The sequence below is a fragment of the Sceloporus occidentalis genome, unplaced genomic scaffold (genome assembly GCF_023333645.1).
Source record: "Sceloporus occidentalis isolate IW3139 unplaced genomic scaffold, rSceOcc1.0.p SCAF_39, whole genome shotgun sequence".
NCBI lineage: Eukaryota > Metazoa > Chordata > Lepidosauria > Squamata > Phrynosomatidae > Sceloporus > Sceloporus occidentalis.
In genome coordinates this window covers 3,892,950-3,919,268 of record NW_028317019.1, presented here as the reverse complement: position 1 = coordinate 3,919,268, position 26,319 = coordinate 3,892,950, and the positions used below count along the sequence as shown (strand labels likewise).

Sequence of the window (26,319 nt, the reverse complement as noted above, 5' to 3'; positions counted from 1 at the left end):
AACCACAGCCCATAATCCCCAGCCAAATTTATAACCCAAAGTGATTATCTATACTAGTAGCAATGAAAACCTAAACTTAACAAAATATAACATAAACAGACATATGGACATAAAAACCGTACAAATAAAATCATGAGGGCCTTTTCTTAGCACTGCTGGATTGAAAAAAGATTTTTGTATTCCTTCTTTACAAAAATAAAGTTCGTTCACTGCTTGGATTTGTGTTGCTTCTCTCCTGTATGGATTCTCTGGTGTGTCAGTAGGTTTGACTTCTGAGAAAAAGAGTTCCCACAATGCTGGCATTTGTAAGGCTTCTCTCCTGTGTGGATTCTCTGGTGTGTCAGTAGGTTTGACTTCTGAGAAAAAGAGTTCCCACAATGCTGGCATTTGTAAGGCTTCTCTCCTGTATGGATTCTCTGGTGTGTCAGTAGGTTTGACTGCTGAGAAAAACAGTTCCCACAATGCTGGCATTTGTAAGGCTTCTCTCCTGTGTGGATTCTCTGGTGTGTCAGTAGGTGGGACTGCCGAGAAAAACAGTTCCCACAATGCTGGCATTTGTAAGGCTTCTCTCCTGTGTGGATTCTCTGGTGTCTCAGTAGGTGGGACTGCCGAGAAAAACAGTTCCCACAATGCTGGCATTTGTAAGGCTTCTCTCCTGTGTGGATTCTCTGGTGTATCAGTAGGTGGGACTGCCGAGAAAAACAGTTCCCACAATGCTGGCATTTGTATGGCTTTTCTCCTGAGTGGATTCTCTGGTGTGTCAGTAGGTGAGACTGCCGAGAAAAACAGTTCCCACAATGCTGGCATTTGTAAGGCTTCTCTCCTGTGTGGATTCTCTGGTGTATCAGTAGGGTTGACTGCCAAGAAAAACAGTTCCCACAATGCTGGCATTTGTAAGGCTTCTCTCCTGTGTGGATTCTCTGGTGTGTCAGTAGGGTTGACTACTGAGAAAAACACTTCCCACAATGCTGGCATTTGTAAGGCTTCTCTCCTGAGTGGATTCTCTGGTGTGTCAGTAGGTGAGACTGCCGAGAAAAACAGTTCCCACAATGCTGGCATTTGTAAGGCTTCTCTCCTGAGTGGATTCTCTGGTGTGTCAGTAGGGTTGACTGCTGAGGAAAACAGTTCCCACAATGCTGGCATTTGTATGGCTTCTCTCCTGAGTGGATTCTCTGGTGTGTCAGTAGGTGGGACTGCCGAGAAAAACAGTTCCCACAATGCTGGCATTTGTATGGCTTCTCTCCAGTGTGGACTCTTTGATGCATGACAAGGATAGACTTGTACGTAAAATGTTTCCCACAATTCTGGCAGTTGTATGGCTTCTCTGATGTGTGGACTCTCTCATGACTGACAAGTTCTTCTATAAAGAAGAATAATGACAGATAATACTGAAATTTAGAGTTAAGAGAGGAAAGTGTTAGCCCAACATTTAGCCCTACGTTCACGCCTCCCTATTTGAGATTAAATTAATAGAGTTGGAGTGGGTGACCTGAGCATGATTCTGGTGCAGGTGCCCCAAATCCATGAAATGATTATATCCTTACTCAGAGGAGCTGGCAAAGAGGAGATTGTGGGGAACTACCTTGAGGTAATCAGTAGAAGCAGATAGTCATACAGACTGTTGAATAAATATTCTTTTAAACATGTGTAAAAATATCTTGATTGAAAAGTGGCATCATATCCTGTGAGATGGCCAGAGAGTGCTGAGTCAGAGCACATGGCATGATGCAAGCTAACTGCAGAGGACGCTTCATAGTGTGGCATCAGGAAATGAATCACAACCAATACAGTATACAGGTCACATGTGGATTGCTGTGGATAGGATTGAATTGTATTTGTTTATACAAGAGACAGTGAACATGATGGAAGTCAGAGAGGAGAGCTTGCAAATATTTTTTATTTTGCAACTCAAGATAAAAAACTTCCAAAGATTCAGATGAAATCAACTGTGTCTGTGACTTATTTTTAAGTGTGAAAAGTGGTCAGTGCATTACCAACACCTGTATCTGGAAATTTCTTTCCATATTCTGCTATGTCATTGATGAGCTGCATCTGGGAGCATTGTGCTCACATTGCGTTGTACATTAGCTTGTGAACGGGACTGGAATTCAGAGCCAAGAAGGACCTGAGAACCGGGGTGCTAATCCCTTATGTCTTAGGTATTTGTACCAAGCACCCATTTTATTCCATTTGATTTTGGACCATATTTTCCCCAACCAGGAAACTTTCTGAAACGATTTAAACCTTATAGAAACTCAAGTTCTGCCCACTAGCAACAATTTCAGTATAAATATACCAACTGGCTGTTCTTTAGCGTCAGTCCAGTTGCAGACAGACACTCTGTTGGTTTACATTGCTAAACACCTCAGTACACTTGCCAGCTACACTTGCCATGGGAGTTACTGATTTCTCTCACCATTCTGGACTGTCAGCACTTGGAATCAAGTTCTGTCTAGGTTATGTATTATCATTAGCAAAGCCTAACATCTCCAGTCCCACCTTTGTTACCTAGTTCTTGTTTTTGTGCGTGAACACCTATATGTGTGTGCCTGAGTGTAGAGTGCACCTGCGTCATACGCGGGCATGCCTTACACGGATTTCAGCATACACTAAAAGTCACACTGGGAAAAGGGCTGGCATGCCTCATAAGGGTTAATGGCGCCTCATTCATTTAAATAGGGCTCGGGAATATACGGAATTCGTCTAATGCCGGGGGGGGGGGGGGGGGGGTCCGGAACTACTGAGGTCCCTGTTGCCCCAATCTCTCCTTTGAACTAAGTATGAAATTCCCCTAAAAGCATAGCACTTGGGGGTGTCCTCCCCAGACTCCAGCAATCAGGTAATAAAGGGCCTCTGGAATCAACCATGGAACTAAGCAAGCTCAGATTGGAAAAGAAACATTAGAGAAAAAGGGATTTTTGTGTCGCCCTTTCATCTCTTCATGGGCCAATAGTGTGATGCTGCAGCTACAAAGGCCCAAGTGATTCTAGGCTGCATCAATGCAAGAATAGTTTCTAGATCAAGGGAAGTAATAGTGCCACTCTATTCTGCTTTGGTCAGCCCTCACTTGGAATAATCCTGTGTCCAGTTCTGGGCCCCATAATTCAAAAAGGATGTTGACAAATTGGAGCATGCCCAAAGAAGAGCAACCAAAGTGGTGTAGAGTCTGGGAACTATCAAGTTCTGTGAGGAACACTTTTAAGAGCTGGTTATGTTTAGCCTGGAGAAAAGAAGATAAAGAGTGGATATGATATCCAAGTTTAAATATTTGAAAGGTTGTCATGTTGCGCAAGGAGCAAGCTTGCTTTTTGTTGCTACAGAGAAAAGGCGACACCACAATAGATGCAAGACACAGGGAAAGAGGTTCCACCTAAACATTAGGAGGAACTTTGTGACAGTAAGAGCTCTTTGACAGTGGAATATACTCCTTTAGAGTCTGGTGGAGTTCTCTCATTTGGAGGTCTTTAAAGAGAGGCTGGATGGCCATCTCTTGGGGGTGATTTGAATGTGTATTCCTGCATGGCAGAAGGGGGTTGAACTGGATGGCCCTTGTGGTCTATTCCAACTCTATGATTCTATTATTCTAGTGGAACCATAGAAACATAATAATATAGGATAAAAGGACCCTCAGTCTTTATAGAAAGAGCAATGGATTCAGGTTCCTTACCTACAGAAGCCACATTCTCATAATTGTCCATCATTACATAACTGTACAAATGTTTCTGTTTCTTTGTCAACAGATTCCATTCATCCTCGGAGAAATATACTGCCACATCTGCAAAGGTCACCTGAAATAGAAAATAGCCCTCATCCAGAGAGTGACTAAGCAAAAGGGGAGGAAAGCACATGGTGCATCCCAAATATTAGTATTTCATCACTTCAGAAATCAGTCCAGGAAATAAACTTTAAATTTTGGCTGGGATATTGAGGATGGATTAGGATACTCACTATCCCAGCACATATAGTACATTTAGCCACCAAAGAATTGTGGTGCATTTAGATCTTTCTTGCCAAATTTCAGAGGCAAACATCATTTTTAATATGGGCCACTGAGCCCACCCCCAATTTAGATCCAGAGACATTCTCCCATATCCCCCAACATTTCGCAGATTGGAAAAGCAAGACATATATGGACAAGTAATCCAGAAGGGGGTGAAGATGGCCAAAGTTGTTTATGAGGAAGATCACACAAGCTAGGAAGGGCACATCAGTTTGCTTTTGCTTCAGCCTCTTGGGAAGGGCATATCCTGCCTCCTTCTTTCCTCTCCTCTCCGCACTTTTGAGTTGATGGGCTGCAAACTGAATGGCACTCAGGAACTGAAGTGAGCTGAGAAGGGGGAAAGTGGGATGGGGTATTTTTAAAAGTCCCTGAAAAAGTGGGGTGAGAGAGGCTTAACCAGGACTGTCTCTGCTAAATTGGGAGAGTATGTTCTCCGCTTGCTTTCATGGACTGGCCCAGCAGTGACACAGATGAAACTAATAGTCAAGAACCTAGACTCACCAAAGAGTTCTTGTACTTCTGCATCCTCTTTCTCTTGGAGCCCAACTCCCTCCGCTTGGCCTCTGTGTCAGCCATCAGGTGGGCAGGGGTCCTGGTGGTCTTGCACTTGGGTCACTTCCAGAAAGAGAGGCCCAAAGCCGTGTACGAAGAGGCCGAGATGAAGTTCCTGACAAAAGGGACCAGGGTTAGGGTAGGCTTGGTAAGAAACCCGGCAGCGCTCAAAGACACAGAGAACGGCATCCTGCTGATGACATACGCAGGTTATATATGCCTCCTTTGGGCCGATGCAGAGGTGGGTATCCCCTTTCTCCCTGTGCCCCAAACAAAGCCCCCTGGACCTAGCATAGATTCACTGCAGTTCCCTTACACAACAGCTATTCCATGCCTTGTGAGAGTGGTGGGGAATCAGGGGATGGGGAATTGGAAAGGGCCTTGTCTATATCCCTGTAGCTAGATGTGAAATGAGTGCACCATCTCCACAAGTACCCAGTGGTCCTCAGAGGAAGATGTCTTCATTTTGCTTCTGGCTACAGAAACACAGCTGCATGCTTCTCTAATACCTCGCACCCGACACTCTCAGCAGGCATGGAATGGCCATGCGGGATGGCATCCACAACTCTATGGTAGGACCTGGGTCAGTGAATGGCCAGTTGTAGCCTCATTCCACCCAGAACAACACTGGAGCGTGGAGGGTTTTGCTGAGTCAGGCTGTGTGGCCTAGTGGCCCCTCATTCTCCCAAACCAGTTGCCCTCCATCCCCCAGGGAGGCCCCTGGTCAGGCAGGGCAGGAAAGGAGCTCTCTCTTCTCTTCTTGCTCCCCTTGCATTGTATCATGCCCTCCTCCTAGGGTTGGGGGGCAACAGAGGATTGAGCTGATGGGAAGAGAGCACCTGATTTCCACATGCAGGACTAAATCCTAACCTGGAACCTATACTATGCTTTGTCCTGATCAGAGGAGAATCACTGAATCAGTTGGCATTACCTATAGTTTGACTCGCCAGTCACTTATGGATTCAGTGGGTCTAATCTCTAGGGTTAACCAACAGGATTCATGCCACCTCAGTTTTTTTAAATGAAGAAATGCTGTTTCAAAGTCACGGATGAGAATTAGACTACTCTTTCATGTAGAGGAGGAGGAGGAGGACCTGTTTTATGTCCCACGAAGAGAAGATCTAGCTCCTGGACTGGATAAGATATGCACTACTTTACGGATCTGATCCACAGCCTCCCCTCATCATGCCCCCATCCCCATTTTGACACTGGTGAAAATAATCATTTCATTATTACAAATGAGAGTGTTTATCTAAGTTTAACTGCTGTGTTTCTGTCTGTCAGTCATAGATAGCGCATGAGGTGTGCACCTCCTCTCTCTGCTTGCTGAGGCCATCCAGAAATCCTTATATGTATATTTGTGTGCAATGTTTCTGAACAGACCCATTGTCAAAATCACATTCATTTTCACTTCTTTTAGTATATTTTTAAAAGGTATGCACACCACTTGATACAATAAAATGCTATAAATGTATAGGTTTAAGATTAAAGACTGCTTCCTGGATTATGCTTATTTTTGGGAAGAGAGGACATATGTAAATTCATTTTATAAACCCAGTAAAACAAATACCTCACAAAGCTCTAGTAAACAACACACATATATTCCCCACACAAAGGGCCATGTGTCTGGGGTCTGGAAATCTCACTTCCACCTTCTGGGAAGACAGTTCTGCTAGAGACTGCATTTGGGGCTTTATGCCTGCAAAGCATAGCCTCACTCTCTCAGCTGCAACCCTTCCATACAATCCTGGACTGAAGCATTTAAACAAAGGTCCTCTTTCAGCTCCAGGAATAAAGCCCTACCTTCAGTAGAAAGACCCTGATTCCTGCAGCACCAGAAAGGCCTCTTCTGCAGTCCTTTATATCTGGAGCTTCCCTGGGTCAGAGGCCGTCTCCTCAGCCGTAGAGAAGGGTTGCTCTGAGTGCGAAGGAGGAGGAGGTCCACAGGGCTGAGGGAGGGAAGGCAATGGGGAAAAGATCAGTGCCAATGGCCATGGAGGGCAGAAGGTGACCATGCCTAGGAAACTCCTCTGAGTCCCAGCCCTAGGAATGAGTGGCAGGAGTGAGTCCAGGGGGCTGAGGGGGTCTCCTTTCCCAAAGGGGCAGGCAAGGACCGGTGGGATCCTCCCCAGCTAGAGCCCAAAGTGTGGGTCTCTTTCCCACCTCTCTCTCCCAGCCCCCAAAGCCCAGCCTCCCCACTTGCCCTGAGTCCCTGCCTCCCTTCCTCAGACCCCCACAGACCCCTTCCTTCCTTCCTTCCTCCCTCCCTTCCTTCCTTCCTTCCTTCCTTCCTTCCTTCCTTCGCCCCAAAATGGAGGGCCAGAGGCACAAAGGGACACACTTCCTTCCTTTTGGCCCAAGAAGCCTGGCCTCCTTCTGACTCTGGAGCCTCAGGAGAGAAAGAGGAGCCTCGGTTCAACTGAGGCCTCAGAGAAGGTTCTGGAACATTATTCCCCACAATCACAAGCAGCACAAAATGGCTGCTGGGAAGACAAAATGGCCTCCTGAGTCTCAGCGCTTTGCAGTTGGCAGTTTGAGGCCTTCAGGGAACCCAAAATGGAGGATGAAAGGGCCTCAAAGTCGGAAGGGCCCCAAATAGGATTTCTGATCCTAAAGAAAAGATTTCCTGATGGCACCCAATGGCTGTGAGAACACAAAAAGTCCCCAAACAGGATTTCCAAACCTTCACAACAACTAAACATTTTCCTGATGCTATTGAAAGGAGGAACCTCATCCCCTCCTTAATTACAATCAATAGTGAAAGATATTAATATTGATATTAAGAGTGCCCATCGTCCACAACCCAGCTCAGGTCTTGACCGCTCAGGGAGGCCAGTCCAGCTGCAGGTGGCCCTCCGTCCATCCATCCGTCCTCGTTTCCTTCTGCATTCCTCCTCTTTTCCCCATCATCAGCTCCTTTCCCAAGAAGGCTGCATCCGCACTATAGAAATAAGTCACTTTGACACTGCTTTAACCACTCAGTGCTATGGAATCCTGGGATTTTACCTTTGGACACTTAGCCTTCTCTGCCAGAGAGCTCTCATGCCACAACAAACTACAAATCCCAGGATTCCATAGGATGGAAGCAGGAGAGTTAAAGCGGTTTCAAAGCGGATTATTTCTGTAGTGCAAATACAGCGGGAGTCAGTTGTAAAAGGATATAAGCAGCCCATTCTTGTTTTTACTCTGCTAATAATGGTTTTCCTTTCAAAAAAGATGAGCAGTTTGCCTTTCAGTGTGATCCTTATTCTTATTCTTCTTGTTTGTTTGTTTCATTCTTGGTAACATGAGTTATTCTGATCTGTCTCCTTCCTTCTTGCCTGAAAATCTATTAATAAGGAAACTGGGGAGACTTTTAAAACCTCCCAAAGGAGCTCCTTTTCACCTTTTTGGGGGACTAGCCTCCTCTTAGAAGCCAAAGCCCAGTGTTTCTGAAGAATAATAATAAGGCTTATATTAAAACTCTCCTCCCCATGTCTGATCCCTTTTAAAACCCATGATCCCCAGAAGGAGCAGAGCTGTTTAATAAAAAAACCCTCTCAGAAAAGAGACACAAAAGACACACAAAGAGACACACTTCCTTCCTTTTGGCCCGAAGAGCCTGGCCTCCTTCTGACTCTGGAGCCTCAGGAGAGAAAGAGAAGCCTCTGTTCAATTGAGGCTCAGAGAAGGTTCCGGAACATTGTTCCCCACAATCACAAGCAGCACAAAATGGCCGCTGGAAAGACAAAATGGCTGCCAGAACACAAAATGGCCTCCTGAGTCTCAGCGCTTGGCAGTTGTCAGTTTGAGGCCTTCAGGGGAGAGAGAGAGACTGAGGGAAAGAGAGGAAGGAGGTCATGGAGGGAGGGGGCCTTGGGAGATATAGGGCCTTCCTGAGATATTCGGGGTTTGCTTCCTAACAAAGGGGTTTCTGGCCTCATAAAGGATTTGGGGCAAACTGGATCTGAAAGGCAGTACAGTAGTAGCCTTTTCTCTTGCCAATGGGACTTAAAGTGTATTTCCTGGACTGAATCTCCCAACATCCACATGGCCAGAAAGAGGAGAGGTCCTGCCCTGCAGTAAGGCCCCTCCAGTCCCTCTGAACTAGGACTACAACTCCCATGTCTTCTTGACCAGACACATCGGCAATAGCTCGCTTTCTTTCTCTTGTTGTGGTTGTGTTCTTTCAAGTTGTTTTGACTTATGGAGACCCTGTGGGAAGCTCTTCTCAGGCTTTTCTTGGCAAGATTTGTCCAGAAGTGGTTTTGCAAATGCCTACCTCTGAGGCTGAGAGAGTGTGACTTGCCTAAGGTCACTCAGTGGGTTTCCATAGCCAAGAGGGCATTCGAACCCTGGTCTCCAGGGTCATAGTCCAGTGCTCCAGCCACTAAACCACGCTGTCTTTTTCGTGAGGCTTTGTTGTTTTTGTGGAGTGGCTCCAAGTCTTTGCCATCTTCTGGGGAGCCTCTCCTGGGGTTTTCTTGGCAAGAGTTGTTCAGAGGTGGTTTGCCATTGCCTTCCCGGAGGCTGAGAGAGTGTGACTTCTTGCCCAAGGGACCCAGCTGGTTTCATGGTGGACTGGGGCAGTGGACCGTGGCCTCCAGAGTTGTAACCAACACTCAAACCACTGCACCACACTGCCTCCCATTCCCATGTACAACTTGAGAAATAAGTGCAGACTTTTTTCTGTACTTCATCTGTGTCTTCAAGTCGTTTCCAACTTATGGCAACCTTATCATGGGGTTTCATTGGCAGGTTTCTTCAGGGAGGGGTTGCCATTGCCATCCTCTGAGGTTGAGAGAGTGTGACTTGCCAAGGGTCACCTAAGTCCAAAACACACTGCAGCAATAATCCAGTCTGAGACGGATTTAACTGGCCTGACTCAGTCCTAGGGTATTGTGGAAGATGTAGTTTTGTGAGACATTGCACCTTCTCTTCCAGAGACCTCTGGTGCCACAATAAACTCCATTTCCCAGGATTCCCTAGCACTGGGCCAGGGCAGTTAAAGCGCTCTTAAACTGGACTATTACTTCCGTGTGTTTTGGACCTTTCTTGGCTGCAAACTGTCCATAGCCTGCAATGCACCTCCTAATTCTGTTGGCAGTCCCTCCCTCCCAACACTTTCTCATTTCCCCCCAAAACCAGCACAAAGCTGGCAGATGGAAAGAGGTTTTAAAGCAGCATTTAAATCTGCCATATTTGTTTTTAAAAGACTAAATGTCCCAAATGCTATTATCAGTTTTGTAGCTATTATTACAGAAAGACGTAGAGAGCAACCTCCTCAAGTATCTCTATTTTCTGGAGTGAGATGGGCTTTTCCAACTGACTCTCTGTGATGATCTCCGGTGGTCCAAGCAGCCAAACTGCGGCCCTGTAATAATAATAATAATAATAATAATAATAATAATAGTTTTATACTCCTCTTTTCAGCCAAAAGGCGATCAGAGTGGCTTACAAATTGTTAATTAGACATTTAGACATTATGGCTCTTAGCCCAGGAGACTCTTAACTTCCTTAAATCACGCTGCCTCCATCCAGTGAATTATAAAACGACTTCCCTTAACCTACACTGGGACCAGTTAAGGAACCTTATTTCTCCTTCTTTACTGATTTTCCCAAGCATCAACCCATCCAAGACATGTATAAAAGGAGCGTCGAGTAGTAGATACTCCAAGGAGGTATTTACTATAAATAACAAAATATAACTAAAATATAAGTCCTACAATTCCTACAAGCTATTACAATAATAAATAAACCTAAACATCCAATTCTGAGACTAACTTCCAAGATCCGCTCTTTAACTCTCTCTCTGGATCTCCAACCGACACAATTCCCCCAACTGTCTCTTGGTCTCTCAGGCCTTATACCTCCTTCTCACGGAAGCTTCCAGAAGAAGCTCCATCTTTCTCTCTGATTGGTCAAGAGAGCCTTCCGTAGCAGTGATGTCATTCTCTGTGGGATGTGGGAGGGACTGGGATTCCAGCCAATGGCAGCCCTCAGAGTGTCCTCAGGAGGACATCTTCTGTTCCTAAAAGGGCATTGAACGCATGCCTTTGAGACAGGGCTTAATTCAGTGAGGCTCTTGGTGAAGGCAGCTGGTTTGGAGCCACCATGAAAGCAAGCCATTCCTAATGGCTGAATATGTGGTCTTCCTATTTTCATTGCCTGGGAAGGGAAGAGGGCCCTCTAGTGTTCTCTGCCTCCAAAAAGAACTGGACCTCCAGGAATACTAGAAATCAAATAAATAAATAAATAAATCTGATTATTGGGTGACACTGCCATAGATTTCTGTCAGTTTAGTAAAGCAGATTGGGAAGGCCTCCAGGGAAGAGCTTTCATTGCTAAACAAATACTCCCATCCCAGGAGAAATCTAGATGACCAGGAACACAGATTGCAGCCTTGTCTTTACCCTCTCACCCCTTTCTTGAAGATCCAAGGAGCTAAGGAAAAGAGAAGGGAGGATATTCCAATAGGTCGCACTCTATTGATATCCTGAAGGGATCAAATCATATTTCGGATTCACCCTGTGCTTCCCTCCTGAATCACTCTCTGGATGAGGTCTATTTTCTATTGCAGATCACCTTTTCAGATGTCGCAGTCTTCTTCACAGAAGAGGAAAGGCCATTCTTGAGTCTGAAGCAGAAATTTTTATACAGGATTTGGAAACCATGCTTAATAGACTATAGCAGTGTTTCCTAAACTTGTTCCCAGGATTACAGCTCCCCCGTTTACTGACCAGTAAAGTCCAAACCACTTGGAAGACCAGAGTTTGTGAAACACCGGTCACTATAGCAAAGCCCTTGACTGCATAGATCATGAAAGGCTATGGAAAGCCCTTAAAGCCATGGGAGTGCCAAGACCTCTGATAGTCGTGATGAGGAATCTACTCAGGACAAGAGGCTACTGTCAGAACAGAACATGGAGAAACAGAATAGTTCTCAATTGGCAAAAGGCTGCATCTTATCACCCCAACTATTCAGTTTACATGCAGAAAATAAATGAAGAGCTGGTTTGAAAAGGAGGAGGGAAGATAAGAGGAAGGAACATCAGCAATCTTAAGATACATGGACCATACAATACTACTATCGGAAAACACCATGGACTTGGAACAAGGTCAAGGAAGAAATTGCAAAGGCAGGCTTGTTACTGAACATACAGAAAACAAAAATAATGAATAGCGAAGATCTACATAAATAGAACTTAGATAATGAGGAAGTTAAAAGGTTTATTGTATCTTGGAGCAAACATTGATCAGAATGGGAAACTGCAGTCAAGAAACCGAAACAAGACTATGAATGGGAAGAGTAGCCATGAAGGTCCTAAAATCTAAAGATATACAACTGAGCACTAATGTCCAGTCCATTGTATCCTCTGATGCCATGTACAGCTGTGAGAACTGGGCAGTAATGGAAGTGGATGAGAAGAACATCAATTCATTTGAGATCTGGTGCTGGAGAAGAGGCTGAGGATACCGCAGACAGTCAAAACGACAAACAAATGGGTCCAAGAACAGACCAAGCCTGAAATCTCCCTGGAAGCCAAAATGACTAAACTGAGTCTGTTGTATTTTGGCCACATCATGAGGAGCCATGAATAATTAAGAAGGAGAGTAATGCTAGGAAAGGTAGAAGTGAGTAGAAAGAGAGGAAGGCCGCATGCCAAATGGCTAGACATAATTTGGGAGGTTATGGGGCTGAATCAAGGGAACCTGAGCAGAGCAATGGAGGATAGAGGGCTTTGGAGGTGGCTCATCCACAGCGTTGCTGTGAGTCGAAGGCAGCTAATAACAACAAAGCAAGTAAAGACTTAAGGGTTTTATTTCAGCATCAGCTTCTGTGGGTTGTGATTCATTTCGCCTGCATCCGCACTGCAGAAATCATCTCATCTGACACCACTTTAACTGCCCTGGCTCAATGCTATGGGATTCTGGGAATTATAGTTTTGTGAGTTTTGTGTTAGCTTTCTCTGTCAGAGAGCTCTGGTGCCACAACAAACTACAGTTCCCAGGATTCCATCGCACTGAGCCATGGTAGTCAAAGTGGTGCCAAACTGGATTATTTCTGCAGTGCAGATACAGCCTTTCTCAGATGCTTGGAGTACAGTACTGTAAGATCATATGTGTGCGCGCACACACACACATTCATATAGACATATACATACACAAACACACACACACACACACAATTAAATGATTGTGGATTGAGATCAGAATGAAAAAAAGGTGGAGGCAATAGCTATTATAATACTATTATAGGTGATATATAAGGGCTCCTTTAATTGTCCTAATCCTAAATGGGTCTTTTGAAGTCGGGTTTGCCCCACTCTTCCTCTCTGATGCTGTTTTTAAATTAAACATGTTGAATTTGTAAGATGCCTGAGTGGCTGCTAGGAAATGAAAATGGTTGCATTGTAAGAGAGATTTATTTTGTATGATCCAGTTAAGGATCCCATTGATTCCTTTGGGACACATCTGTGGTCCAAACCTATGGTTTATTTTCCTTTTCCAAGATTAGTACACATAGAATTATAGGCCCCAAATGCATAATTAATGATTCCTTTTGAAGTTAATGAAATGGAAACATGCTGAACTATGGCTATACTATGGCCATTTCCCATTCTATTTTGTTTATCTTCAGTACATGAGGAAGAGGCTTAGGGGTCCATGCTGGGTCTGATGAAAGTGATGCTCTCCTTAATGCCATCTATTGCCCTTTCACTCAAGGATTTCCAAGATGTGTCTGTATCTGGGAAGACACAGCAGCTGCACAAGAGTTATGGGAATTTGCTTGTAGTGTAGGTGTATTTGGCCTAAAAACTCTAAAGGCACCAATGCCCATTTGATCTTAGGAGCTAAGCAGAGTCATCCCAGGATAGTAATGGAGTGGGAGACTGCCAACCAAGGTCAGGTGCTGCAGGCTCTATTTCAGAGGAAGGGATTAGCAAAACCATGGCTGAGTCTTTCCTTGCCTATGAAGACGTATGACATTCATGGGGTCACCATACATTGACAGGTGACTTGAAGATGGTGCACACACACACTCACAGAGACACCTATTTGGAATTCGCCTTCTCCACCAAATTCTATGCCAATTTAATACCTGCAAGATACACAGTCCTTTTACACTTTTCCCTTTTCTAACACAAAAAAGATGTGAAGCTGCTTTTTAGCTTTATGGAGTACAGTTGGCCCTCCACCTTTGGAGCTTTGACTTTTGCGGCTTTGATTATTTCAGGTTTCGATTGATATGTCCTCTCTAGGAATCTCTTGCACAACTCTGCCAGAAGTTGGCCATAGGTTTACTCCCTGCTGCTGGTTTTCTCTTTGCTGTTTTTCATCACTGTTTTGTTGAATCCCTGTTGTACTGTGTTTTGTATTTTCACCCAATTCTATTCCATGCAGAGAATTGTGGTCAGTGGGTGACAGAGAATGAATGACTCTATTCTCGGAATAGTAATAAATGGTAGACGGAGAGTGATTTTCCACCCCCATCCCCTGGTGCTTCCTTTAAATTATTTGGTGGACTGTGGCTGTTCGTGTGTCAGTCGTCTGCTGGACATTGTCATGTCATCAGTGATCACCAATGATTTCCCTCTAAAGCTTGTGACATCTTAAGTACCCTATCTAAATAAACCTGTAACCTCTTTGTTTAATCTTTTTCTTACTGTCCATGTGGGCTAATCTCATGCTGAAAAAGGAGTGTCCCTTCTTCACCTCCAAATCATGTCTCTCCTGTTCTACAGGTTATAGGTCCTGGTATGTATTTTTACCATATTGCAAGAAAGGTGCTCTAATACACTGACAGCATTCATGCTTTGCATGTAGGAGGTTCTGCGTTCAGTTTTTGTGTAGGATCTTATGTAGAAAGGAAGCTAAGAAAGATCTATCCCTGTCCCTGAAAAGTCACTCAGAGCTTTCCCCAATCTTCTAGATATTTTGAAGAGTAACTTGTGTATATCATTCCACTATAGGAACTGATAGGGATTTGTAGTCCAAAAATGCCAGCAGAATATCACCCGAGGGAAGTCTGTTACTGATATAGCTGACCAGAGATCTCCATATGAGGCACTATATAAAACACTTTTCCTTCTTCTTCCTCACTTGGTGACACTAACCTGCTCCATGCGACAGTTTTCCTTATATCTTCTGTGTGCTACTGAGTGTGTTTTTCAGCATCTGGTGCTTAAAGCCCTATCTAATGTACATACTGCCCTGGTATTATTGTAATGGGAAACCCTGGTTTCTTGTGACATGAATAGTATATGAGCCTTGAGCTCTCATACTCTGCCCTCCTCTTTTTGCTCGCTGGAGAAGGGGCTTGAAAGCATTTGCTTCCAATTCTTTTTTAATTGAATAAACAAAATAACTTTATTGAAGACTGTCAGGGTAGAAGTGATAGCAATGCATTTAGGTCAGATCTGAGGCTTCCCGCCTCCCCACGATAGTATTAAGACGCAAACTAATTAGCTCCAGCTACTCAATTTTAAAGAATCCTTTGGAGAAGCCACAGTGTTGTTTTTTATGGGTAAACTCTGGTTAAAACAAACCAAGATCTGATACCTTTGTTCCTATTTGGTTGGTTTTTGTCAAGTTGCGTTTAGGGAAATCACATTGTTCATGTTTGGATGTCACAGAGGTCTGTTTAAGTCCATAGAAGGAATGACCCATCTCTTCTTCCAATGTATGAAAAAGCAGGAGTGGAGATGAGAAACTGCGTGTGTGAGCATAAAGCTTTTGTTCTTAATACTGGAAAGGTCATATCTCTTGATATAAACCAAGGTGTGCATTGACATCTAAAGGGAGGGCTTCCTCACAATCCCACCATCCTCACAGACATGGTTAGTAAGGATTCGGGAGAGAGCCTTATCCGTGGCTGCTCCCAATAGATAGGACTTGGCTCCACAGAAAGTCCGGTTGGCTCCTTCCCTCCTGTCTTTCTTCTGGTAGATGGAGGCATTTCTATTTGGGCAAGCTTTGGGATTTTAACTATGGAGTTGCACTGTGTGACATGGTATGCTCTCTCTCTCTAGACATATATTGTATATATATAAACTGTTTTAAATACATTTTGTTTTTTGTGTTTTAGTCATGTTTTCAATGCTGACACTTAATTTCTTTATAGCTTTTGTAAATTAATGTATTAGTTGAATGTTTTAAAGATTATTGTAAGCCACCTTGTATCCCATTTTGGGAGAAAAGCAGGAATGTAAGTGCAATAAACATATTAGAGAAAGAAAATGTGGCTCATTCATGTAATGGGGTTGAATTCTGTGTAAACAAGCTCACTCTCTGATCTACAAAAGTTATAATGTGTAATGTTGTTATCGAGGATGTTACTTCTCATTACATACGCCTGAAATCTGCCACATTTGGGGGGGACAGTGGGCATATTGGCCAGTTTGCAAATGGATGCAGACATGCACTTAATGACTTGTGTGTGTCTGAGGGAGGGATAAGTCTTAGAGAGTCAGGAACGTAGTTTCTTTTTTTCTCATACAGAAGGAAAACATGGAAGGAGAGGAGAGAGATAAGGAGAGAAAGTGAAGTGGGAGATTAAGAGAGAGAAAAGCCATGGGGATAGAAAGAGAAAAATCAGTGAGGAAGAAAAATTGTGAGAAAAACAGATCCTCACACACAAAGAAGCAAAACAGCAAAGGGATGAGGTGTGTGATGACATGTATGATGTGCCCATGAAACCACTATGTGTGTTGTGATCAGTGGTGTGACACTGAAAGTCAGGCCTTTGCTTATATTTCTGAGTGATTGTTTGTATATGATGTGAAAAGGGCTGATGTGAAAGTGTAAAGGCAGGATTACTGCTGAACATAAAGAAAACAAAAATAGCGACCATGGAGAAGCTGCATAAATTCAACTTAGACTGTGAGGAAATCAAAAGAGTTAAAGAGTTCCTTGGATCAAGCATTGATCAGAACGGAGACTGCAGTCAAGAAATCAGAGGAAGACTAGGAATGGGGAGGGCAGCGATGAAAGAACTAGACGAGATCCTAAAGATAAACAACTGAGCACTAAAACTAGAACCGTCCAAGTCATGGGATTCCTCATCACTTTATACACATGTGAGAACTGGGCAGTTAAGAAAGCCAAGAAGAAGAAAATCAACTCATTTGAGATGCGATGGTGGGGAAAAGTGCTAAGGATCCCATGGACAGCCCAAAAGCCAAACAAAGGGGTTCTAAAGCAGATCAAGACAGAACTCTCTCTGGAAGCCAAGATGACTAAATTGAGCCTGTCGTATTTGGACACATCACAAGAAGGCATGACTCATTAGGAAGGACAATGATGCTAGGAAAAATAGAAGGTAGAGGAAACCGCATGCCCAATGGGTAGAGTCAATAATTGGACCTGAATCTGCAGGACCTAAGCAGAGAAATGGAGGACAGGGGTGTTGGAGATGTCTCATCCACAGGGTCAGCATGAGCCAGGGGCCTCGGGACCAGTTCAAGGGCAGTTAACAACGTGTATATGATGTGAAAATGACAGACTTGAATATGTAAACAGTACAATCTAATCTGATTTCCTTATTCAGCTTCTTCAGAATATTCCAACTGTGTTATATTTTGGAATTAAGTGAAGTTTGCAGCAATATTGTACTCTGGTTATTTGGCTTAAAGGTCATACAACAATGAAATACTACATTAGCCATGCAGAGAAGAAAGTAAGGGGGATGTTGAATTGTCTAGACTAGAGGATCGTGGAGAACCTGGGGCACTGGTGGCGCAGTGGTTAAATGTCAGTGCTGCAGCCACGGTTGTGAGTTCGATCCCAGGCAAGGCCCCAAGGTCCACTCAGCCTTCCATCCTTTCGTAGGTCAGTAAAAGGAGTAGCCAGCTTGTTGGCGGCAATTTAGGAAATTCATGCTAGGAGGGTGTCTGTCTCCCCAGAAGGGGCTTTGGGGTCTGTCCATCTCCCTCCTCTTGGCTTTGGCCTATATTTGGGATCTTCTCTCCCCCCAGACAGAGCCCCCTCCCCCCAGAGAAAACTCCCTGCCAAATAATGTTGTTTCTAATGCTATTGAAGCCTATGCTGTGTGATGTTCTTTATTTGGCACAAAAATCTCCCCCAAATGAGGCATCAGAAGGGCGGGTCTCTCCTTGCCTCACTTTCCAGGAGGAAGGGGGCTCCTCAAACCCCCTTTTACCTTCAGATCCCCCTCCCCTCCATGGCCATGCCTCTCTCCAAGGGTCCACCCTGCCCTCTTTTCTCATAATAACCTCCCAAGTACCTGGGCCCCAAGGACCCCCCGAAGGAGGGGGTAGGGAAGGAAAGAGGGAGAGGCGGAATGGCAGGTCCCCTGCCTTTCTTTGGGGGGAGATCGGGGTTTCATTCCTTCTTACAACACCCCAACACCTCCCCCAGAAGACCCTCCAGCCAATCCTTCAAACGAACAAGGGCTCTCCTCTACTTCCTTCCCTCAGAGCCGGCTGTGGGGGCAGCAATGGCTTCAGAGGCTGAAACTCTGCATGCACATTAGCAACCAAAAGCCCCTCCTGAGTATGCGCAGGGATTGCAAGGCCCTTGCTGCTGCTGCTGCTTATTCCACTCTCGGCCTTTGGAAGAAGGGAAGGAGTACGCCCTTCCTTCCTTCCTTCCGTCCTTTTTTCCTTCCTTCCAGAATGGAGCCCAACCAGCGGAGCTGGACTCAGGAGAGAAAGGCTGGGAAGGCTCTGCTTTGTACATATAGCTCTGTTTCTCTGAGTGTGAGTATGTGTTTTTGTGTGTGTGTGCCTCTGTTGTTATGGCTGGGAATGGAGCTGAGGACTGAGGAGAGAAGAAAGTGTCAATTTTGTGCAAATTCACAACTTCTGCCCATCAATGAGTCCAGTGTGTTGAAACAGCAAAGAACTTTATTAAGAACACATAGTGAGAAATTCAGCTTTTAAATCAGAGCTGCCCTCCCCAAGCCAAAGAATACCTTAAATCCCCAAAACCAAAAACTCCAACCTCTTCCAAACCTGGCCCCCACCTCCAATTCCCACAGTCTACGCCTCATAGGTAAAAAAGCCCCCTTTGCCATGCCCAGAAACTAGCCCTATTTATGTTAATACCGACTACCAACTTTCTTCAACCAACATCCCACAAATTCCAAAAGCTATCATTCCCTTAACTATTCTATCCAGCAGCAACAAATACCACCCCTCCATCTAGCTAACCTATTCCACAACCCATAATCCCCAGCCAAATTAATAAACTAAAGAAAAGAAATATACTAATAGCAATTAAAACCAAAACTTAACAAAATATAACTTTAAAACTAAAACAGACATATCCCCAGACGGGCATACAGATTCAAAAAACAGCTAAATACCTGGGAATAAATTTGACCAATAGCAACATAAACTTATTTGATAAAAATTACAAGATAATATGGGAAACAATTAAGAAAGATATGAGAAGATGGAGTAGAACTAAGTTATCATTTTTTGGCAGGATGGAGGCAATAAAACTCTCAATATTACCAAGGTTGATATTTTATTTTCAAATGGTTCCAATCTCGATAAACGAAAAAACATTTAAAAATTGGCATAAAGAAATTTCATCTTTTATTTGGCAAGGGAAAAAACCTAGATCTAGACTAAAAATTTTACAGGACACTAAACTAAGAAGTGGATTAGAGATACCAAATTTAGAATTATATTACGATTCATGTTGTTTGTCATGGTTGAGGGAGTGGATTACATTGGAGAATGCCAACCTTTTGGTGATTGAGGGGGCGAGCCTCCAATTCGGATGGCACGCTTACCTTATATATGATAAAGAGAACGTTAACCCCGATGTTAATAATCACTGTATTAGAAGGTCTCTACTGGATGTCCGGAAAAGATATAAAAAGCGCTGGGTTCAAAAACTGCCCGACTGGGTTTCTCCCAGGGAATCGTTACAGAGGAGGGACACCATCCAGAATGAAAATTGGCTCACATATAAGATATTATTAAAATCTCACGCTGGAGGAGTGAAGTTAAAAACCCGAGAAGAGTTAGAGTTGGAAGGATTTAGGATTGGCTGGTTCCCCTACAGGCAGATTTTTGAGAGGTTTCAATGGGATAAAAAGAGTATGGGCTTTGTGGGGAAAAACGAAGGACTTGAAATATTTAAGATTATTATCGCAGGGAAAAAAGGATTGATTGGGAAACTTTATAACATCTTACTGAGAGAAAGTATGGAGAGTGAAACCATTAAAGAAGTGATCGTAAAATGGGCACAAAACATCGGACACAATCTAGAGTTAGTAAACTGGGAAAAAGTATGGCAGAATGTTAAAAAGCAGACAGTATCTCAGCCAATCAGAGAAAACTGTTACAAACTTTATTACCGCTGGTATCTGAATACCAGAAAAAATCTCAAAAATGTATTTTAAAAGTTGTAATTTATGTTGGAAGCGTAAAAGGGATCCTGGCACTTTCTTCCATTCTTGGTGGTCCTGTATGAAGGTGGGGAAATATTGGGATATCGTCAATGATACATTATCGGAAATATTAGGAACACCATTGCAGAGGAAACCTGAAATGTATCTACTAAATGTGGTTGATGAAACCCTGGAAAAAGTTTTTGGTAAAACTCTGTTTTATGCAGTTACCACAGCTAGGATCTCGCTGGCACAGAAATGGAAGAATGAGGAGATTCCTGACAAAGAAGATTGGTTAAGTAACCTCTATGAAGCAATAGAGATGGATAAGCTTACTCAAATTTTAAGAGGGAAAACGACAAACTCAGTAGATGATACTTGGGCGCCTGTAACGGCGTATCTAAAGAAGATCTGGACATTTAATGACAATTAATGATGGGATGGAACATTGTGTCAATTAGCTTTTAAGGAGAAGGTAGTAAATATATTATATCGAAGGGAATGTAATAATTAGTAGAAACATTGTAGAGTGTAAAAGATTGCTGAGAGAAAGTGTTTAATCTGTGAAGCCGCAATAATAACAGATTAAGTTTGGATGACCTCATTCGCTTTACCTGTTTTTTTTTGTTTTTTTTAATATTATGAAATCGAGTGTAGTTACAACAGGATTATAAAGGAAAGAAAGTCACTATTTGTTATTATTTGTACAAACAGCAGAAGGAGGAAATGGAAGTCGTGTGAATGTCAGAATGATAGGTAGAAGAATGATTGGGATGTCTCAGAAATTAGATTTGGATGCGAGGAGAGCGGAGAAAGAAGAAGAAAGAATTATAGAACTAATTTTCTAAGTGTGTGTAATTGTAAGTTGGTAGGTAAGAATGTCAATGTTAAGTAAGTAATTAAGAATGTTTTATGTTTGACTTTGTATGCAGTGAATATGCATGTATGTATATATGTTTTTTAATTTAATAAAAATGTATTTAAAAAAAGAACATTCCTAATACAACATCGCCCTCTTGTGGATCCTCAGGGCACTGCAGCCTCCTTCGGCTTCTCACCAACTTCTATCCTGGAGCGCCATCTGGTGGCCACTCTTGGCAATTCACTAATAGCAATTAACCAAATTAAACAGAATATAAAACAATTTAGAAAAGTACAAGAAAAATGGATAACATATGAGCATATTGTGGAAGAAGGGGAAAAAGCGGTATTAAAACTTAAATCTAGAGAAAAATTAGAACAAGAAAATATAGAAATAGAATGGTTTGCATATAAACAATTAGAAGAAAGATTTAAGAAAGACATGAAGCAAGAAGGAATAGAGAAAAAAACAATGAATTGGACATAATAATATTAGAAAAACAGAAAAAGAAAAAGATAACAAAATATTATAGGGAACTACTAAAAAGAGATTTGGAACAGGAAGTGATTAAAGAAAACATGACAAGGTGGAGTCAAATAATACAACAAAATATATTCTTAGAAAACTGGGAATTGTCATGGAGGAAAACCTATAAGTTCACCATGGCACAGCACCTGAAAGAAAATTACTTTAAAATGTTTTATTTTTGGTATTTGACACCGGTTAAGCTATCCAAAATGTACAAAAAGGTAAACAAAATGTGTTGGAAGTGTGGAAAAACAGAAGGAATGTTTTACCACATGTGGTGGGTCTGTAACAAAGCAAAGCAGTTTTGGGGGGAAATATATGAAGCAATGAAAGAAATGTTGGAAAGGGATTTCCCAAAAAACCCGGAGTTATTTTTGTTAAATATGACATGCGTGATAGGAAGAGAGACTGAAAGAACATATTGGAAAATTGTGTTATACATGGTGACAGCAGCAAGGTTGTTATACACCCCTACACAGACCCCTACATTAAAAGAATGGACTAATAAGTTGTTAGACATGAGAGAGTCAGACAGATTGTCTAAAAGGTTAAAAGGAAAGAAAGAGGAAGAGGATAAGGATAAAGATGAATGGAACATAGTAATACGTTATGTGGAAAGAAGAAAAGAAAACTCGTAAAAGGAAAATAAAGGAGAGGAAAAGAAAAGAAAAGGAAGATTAGGAAGTAAAGAGGTAAAGAGCGAAAGAAATGACTTGTATATAGATATATGTAAAGGAAGGATGATGATTGTAAAGGAAAATTGAAAGAGTAATATGTAATCTATAAAGGACTATATAGGTTGGAATGTACTAGGATGTGTACAGGGGGGAGGGGAAGGAGGGGAAGGGTAAGAGGGTGGGGGGTTTAAGGGGTGAAAAGGAGGGAAGGGAATGGGATAAGGGAAGGTATAGACGATATGTATGATCTTTTATTGATGATTACTGAAAATAAGGATGTAAAGAAAAGAAAAACCAAATAAAAATAAAATTAAAAAAAAGAATATAAAACAAAAACATGAAACAAGCTAGACAAGGTAACTGTTACATGGATTTATAATTGGTTGACCGGCCAAACTGAAAGGGTGCTCAAGAATGACTCCTTTTCATCCTGGAGAGAAGTGACCAGTGGGGTGTCCAGTGGCGCTCTGTCCGGGGCCCAGTGCTATTCAACATCTTTATCAATGACTTAGAGGACAGAATTGGGGCCATACTTATCAAATTTGCAGATGACACCAAATTAAGATGAGTAGCTAATACCCCAGAGAACAGGATCAAAATTCAAAAGGACCTGAATAGACTAGAAAGCTGGTCCAAAGCTAACAAAATGAAATTCAGCAGGGAGAAATGTAAGGTACTGCATTAAGGGCGAAAAAATGAAATGCACAGATATAGGATGGGGGACACCTGGATGAATGAAACTACGTGTGAAAGGGATATAAGAATCAAGTAGACACAAGTTGAACATGACTCAACAGTGTGATGCAGCAGCTAAAAAGGCCAATGCGATTAAAGGCTGCATCAATAGAGGTATAGTGTCTAGATCAAGGGAAGTAATAGTGCCACTCTATTCTGGTCTGGTCAGGCCCCACCTGGAATATTGTGTCCAGTCCAAAGGAGGGCGACTAAAATGGTGAAGGATTTGGAAACCGCAATGGGACAGTCTCAAAGCTTTAGGCAAAGAGCATCAGACTGAAGTCACAACGGGACAGTCTCAGTGCTTCAAGCAAGAAGCATCAGACTGAAGTCACAATGGGACAGTCTCAATGCTTCAGGCAAGGAGCATCAGTTGCCCTCAGTTCGCCTCTGACATCTTCCTCCTCCACATCTTTGTTATGCCCAAGTTTGTAAGGGCAACCTGTTTAACCTGAGAGCGTGTAATGAAAATGTCTCTTTCTGTGGACTGATTCAGAGCAGGGCTAAGACAGATAGTGAGACACCAAATTTGAGTTTAAACACTTTACATGCAAAAATTTATTAAATCACAAAAAATAATACAAACATTGATTTTCAAGAGCTCTTTCATTCACTCACACATTCATACAATACTCACACACACTTTCCTTCCGCCAGACATTGATCAGTTGTTCTCAAAGGCTGGGGATGACATCGTTGCCGCGTGGTTGGTGCCAACAAAATTAGGGTGAAAGCCAAGGCTCCTTATACTTTTCTTCTCTCTGGCTTTTGGCTGCTAAATTCTTGCAATATTGCAGCCCATTACTCAACTTCTTCTTTTCGGGAGGAGACAGCTGTTCAAAGGCAGGTCGTTCTGTTCAAATTAGTCCATTGTCCTGTCAGTTCCTCTTTATTGCGACTCAGGAGAAAAAGCACCTTTACAGTCATAGTTCGACACATCTGAACATCTCCCTGCTTCAGCTTCCAAATTCCTTAGCCTTTCCTCGTCTCAGTTGCCAAATCCCTCCTTCACATCAATGCTCTGCGTGGAACCATCTTGTTTAGTTCTTTAGCTTGTTTTAAAACACCATTCCTTGGTTCTTTGGTTCTTCAGTTTTGGGTTTAAGTCAGAATTCACACATTTGTCTCACATCTTTAACTTGGACACCATCCCCTTCATACAGTCCTTTATTTCCTTTCTGTCTTCCTCCAGTCAATAAACTTCTACCTGGGGTTCTTCTTTGCTGGGGCAGCTATCAAGCGACTCCACCACTGCCAGGTCCCAGGCTATAACTCTGCCCCCCGACGGCCTTCCTTTCCCCAGTCTGGGGCCGGAAACCCAAATCCTCCAGTGGTGGCCTGGATGGTGTGAGCTGCATCACGTTTCCCAGTCTTGGGCTTGGTTCCTAGTTCCTCTGAAGAAGGCACCTGCTCCTCCACCACCGGGATCTCCAGAACCACCGGGTTCCCCAAGAACTCTTCTTGTTCCTGGGTCTCCATTGGAGGTAAAAAAGTGAGACTTTGCAAACTGCAAGATCTAGAGTTAGTCCTGTGCTCAAAAAATAAAACCCATTTGAAACAAGAGCAGCTTTATTGATGAATCCAGGCACAAACATCCATTAACATGTTTTTGCAAAGTCTGAAGTCCAAAGGACCTTGTTCAACCCCTCCCCAAGCCAAGGTTATGTATACTTCCCTTCCCTTCTCCCAGACAGCCTCACCTTGAAGAGCATTGTTCCAAAGCCAGCTTGACTCCTCCTTGTTAACCAGCCTCTAGCTGTAACCCCAGCCCCTCTCCAAATGCCCTCCTTAATAATAATCATAATAGGTTTTATTTATAGACCGCTATTCCGCAATGATCATAGCGGTGTACAGTAAAAATTGAATACAATACAGATGCAAAGTGACAATTAAAGGAGGGAGAAGTCTCGTCCTTCAGGCAGTCCCTGATGTTGCTGGGTCTGCCTGATCGCTCCCTCTGAGGCCAAGATGACAGTTAAGGAGGGAGGGGCCTCTTCCTTCAGGCAGTCCCTGATGTTGCTGGGTCTGCCTGATCGCTCCCTCTGAGGCCAAGATGACAGTTAAGGAGGGAGGGGCCTCTTCCTTCAGGCAGTCCCTGATGTTGCTGGGTCTCCCTGATCGCTCCCTCTGAGGCCATGTAAAAGCCACTCTGTCTTCCTAACATTTCCCACTACATGCTTTCTACAACACATCACTCTACACTACCTACTATGAACTACAACTATAACTCCTACTTTAATAACCAAACCCTAATATTTTACTCTTTATGACAGAACCCTTATACACTGTTTCTGACACATAATGGGCCAGTCCCAATCCTTCAGGTAAATAACACCACCCTGAAGTCACAATAGTACTGTCTCAGTCCTTCATCCAAGGAGCATCAGACTGAAGTCACAATGGGCCAGTCTCAATGTTTCAGGCAAGAAGCATCAGCCTCAGGTTGCAATGGGCCAGTCTCATTCAGGTAAGGAGCACCAGCCTGAAATCACAATATGTCATGATTACCTTTATTCATGCATTTATTCATTTGGGATTCATGCCATAAAGGTTATAGGTTTAGATTTAGATTAGAGTTAAGATAGATGGGATTTATGGTGGGTTAAAATAATATGTTTTAATATGTGCTGTAATAGAAGATGCTAGAAAGAGGTAGGGAGATCATGGCTAAAGAATGTGCTTCTTTGCTAGGATTGGAATGTATGGGAATCATCCTTCTAACAGAGGCTTGCGTTTAAAAGACTGTCTCTGTAAAAGGAGGGGGAACCTGGAGAGTTATTGGTATTTTATATTGCATTATGTTGTTACAGGTTTATGCTTATTATCTTTTCACATGATATCATACTAGATTGGGATTGATGGGGATATATATATATTAACTATATATATAGTTAAGCCATAATGTTAATGAAAACTGTTGTGTGGCTGAGTTCTGTGGTCCAAGGCCACAGGTGCAATGGTTGAGAAAAGGCACATGAGAGCTTAATTGCTTTTAGGAAAGCTGCCAGAATCCCGGATGGGAGGACACTGCGCAGAAAAGGGCGGGAGAACACTGTGCGGGAAAGGGCTATCCAATTAATTAGCTTTATTGGTAAATGGAGTGGGGTGGATTCATATGGTTGTAAAAGGGATATGTTTATATCTTCTTTCATTCCTGACAAAAAAGTGACTTCTATTACATGTATCTTCTTCTTCAATAAAAGCTATTCCTTTTCCAAAGTACTGCCTTTTGTGTTGCAAGATGGGCTGCAATTAGGATATCTCTCTCCCGTTCCATTCACCCTGCTATCCCAAAAGGGCTGGAGAGCATACCAAACTAGCCACAGAACCTTTCCCTGCTCTTGTGTAATGCCAGGTCAGTCAAAAATAAAACACACATAGTCCATGATCTCCTACTGGACAAAGAGGCTGACCTGGCTTGTTTCATGGAGACCTGGCTGGATGATGATAGCTCAGCCACCTGGGATCAGGCCTTACCAGCCGGGTTCTCCCTCAGTGAGCAGGTAAGGGGAGTGCCTTTGGTCCATAAAGACAATCTTGCTTTGCCCAGGATACCTATCCGTATGATGGACCACATCGAATGTACGTACCTCAGCTTAAAGACTAGGGAAAGTCTGGGG

The 26,319-nt window shown here is 43.1% G+C and overlaps 1 pseudogene; it reads right to left on the bottom strand.

The window, feature by feature from the left end:
- Positions 1 to 206: 206 nt before the first annotated feature.
- LOC149290427 (uncharacterized) overlaps positions 207 to 26,319 on the bottom strand; it is a 429,900-nt pseudogene continuing 403,787 nt past the window's right edge.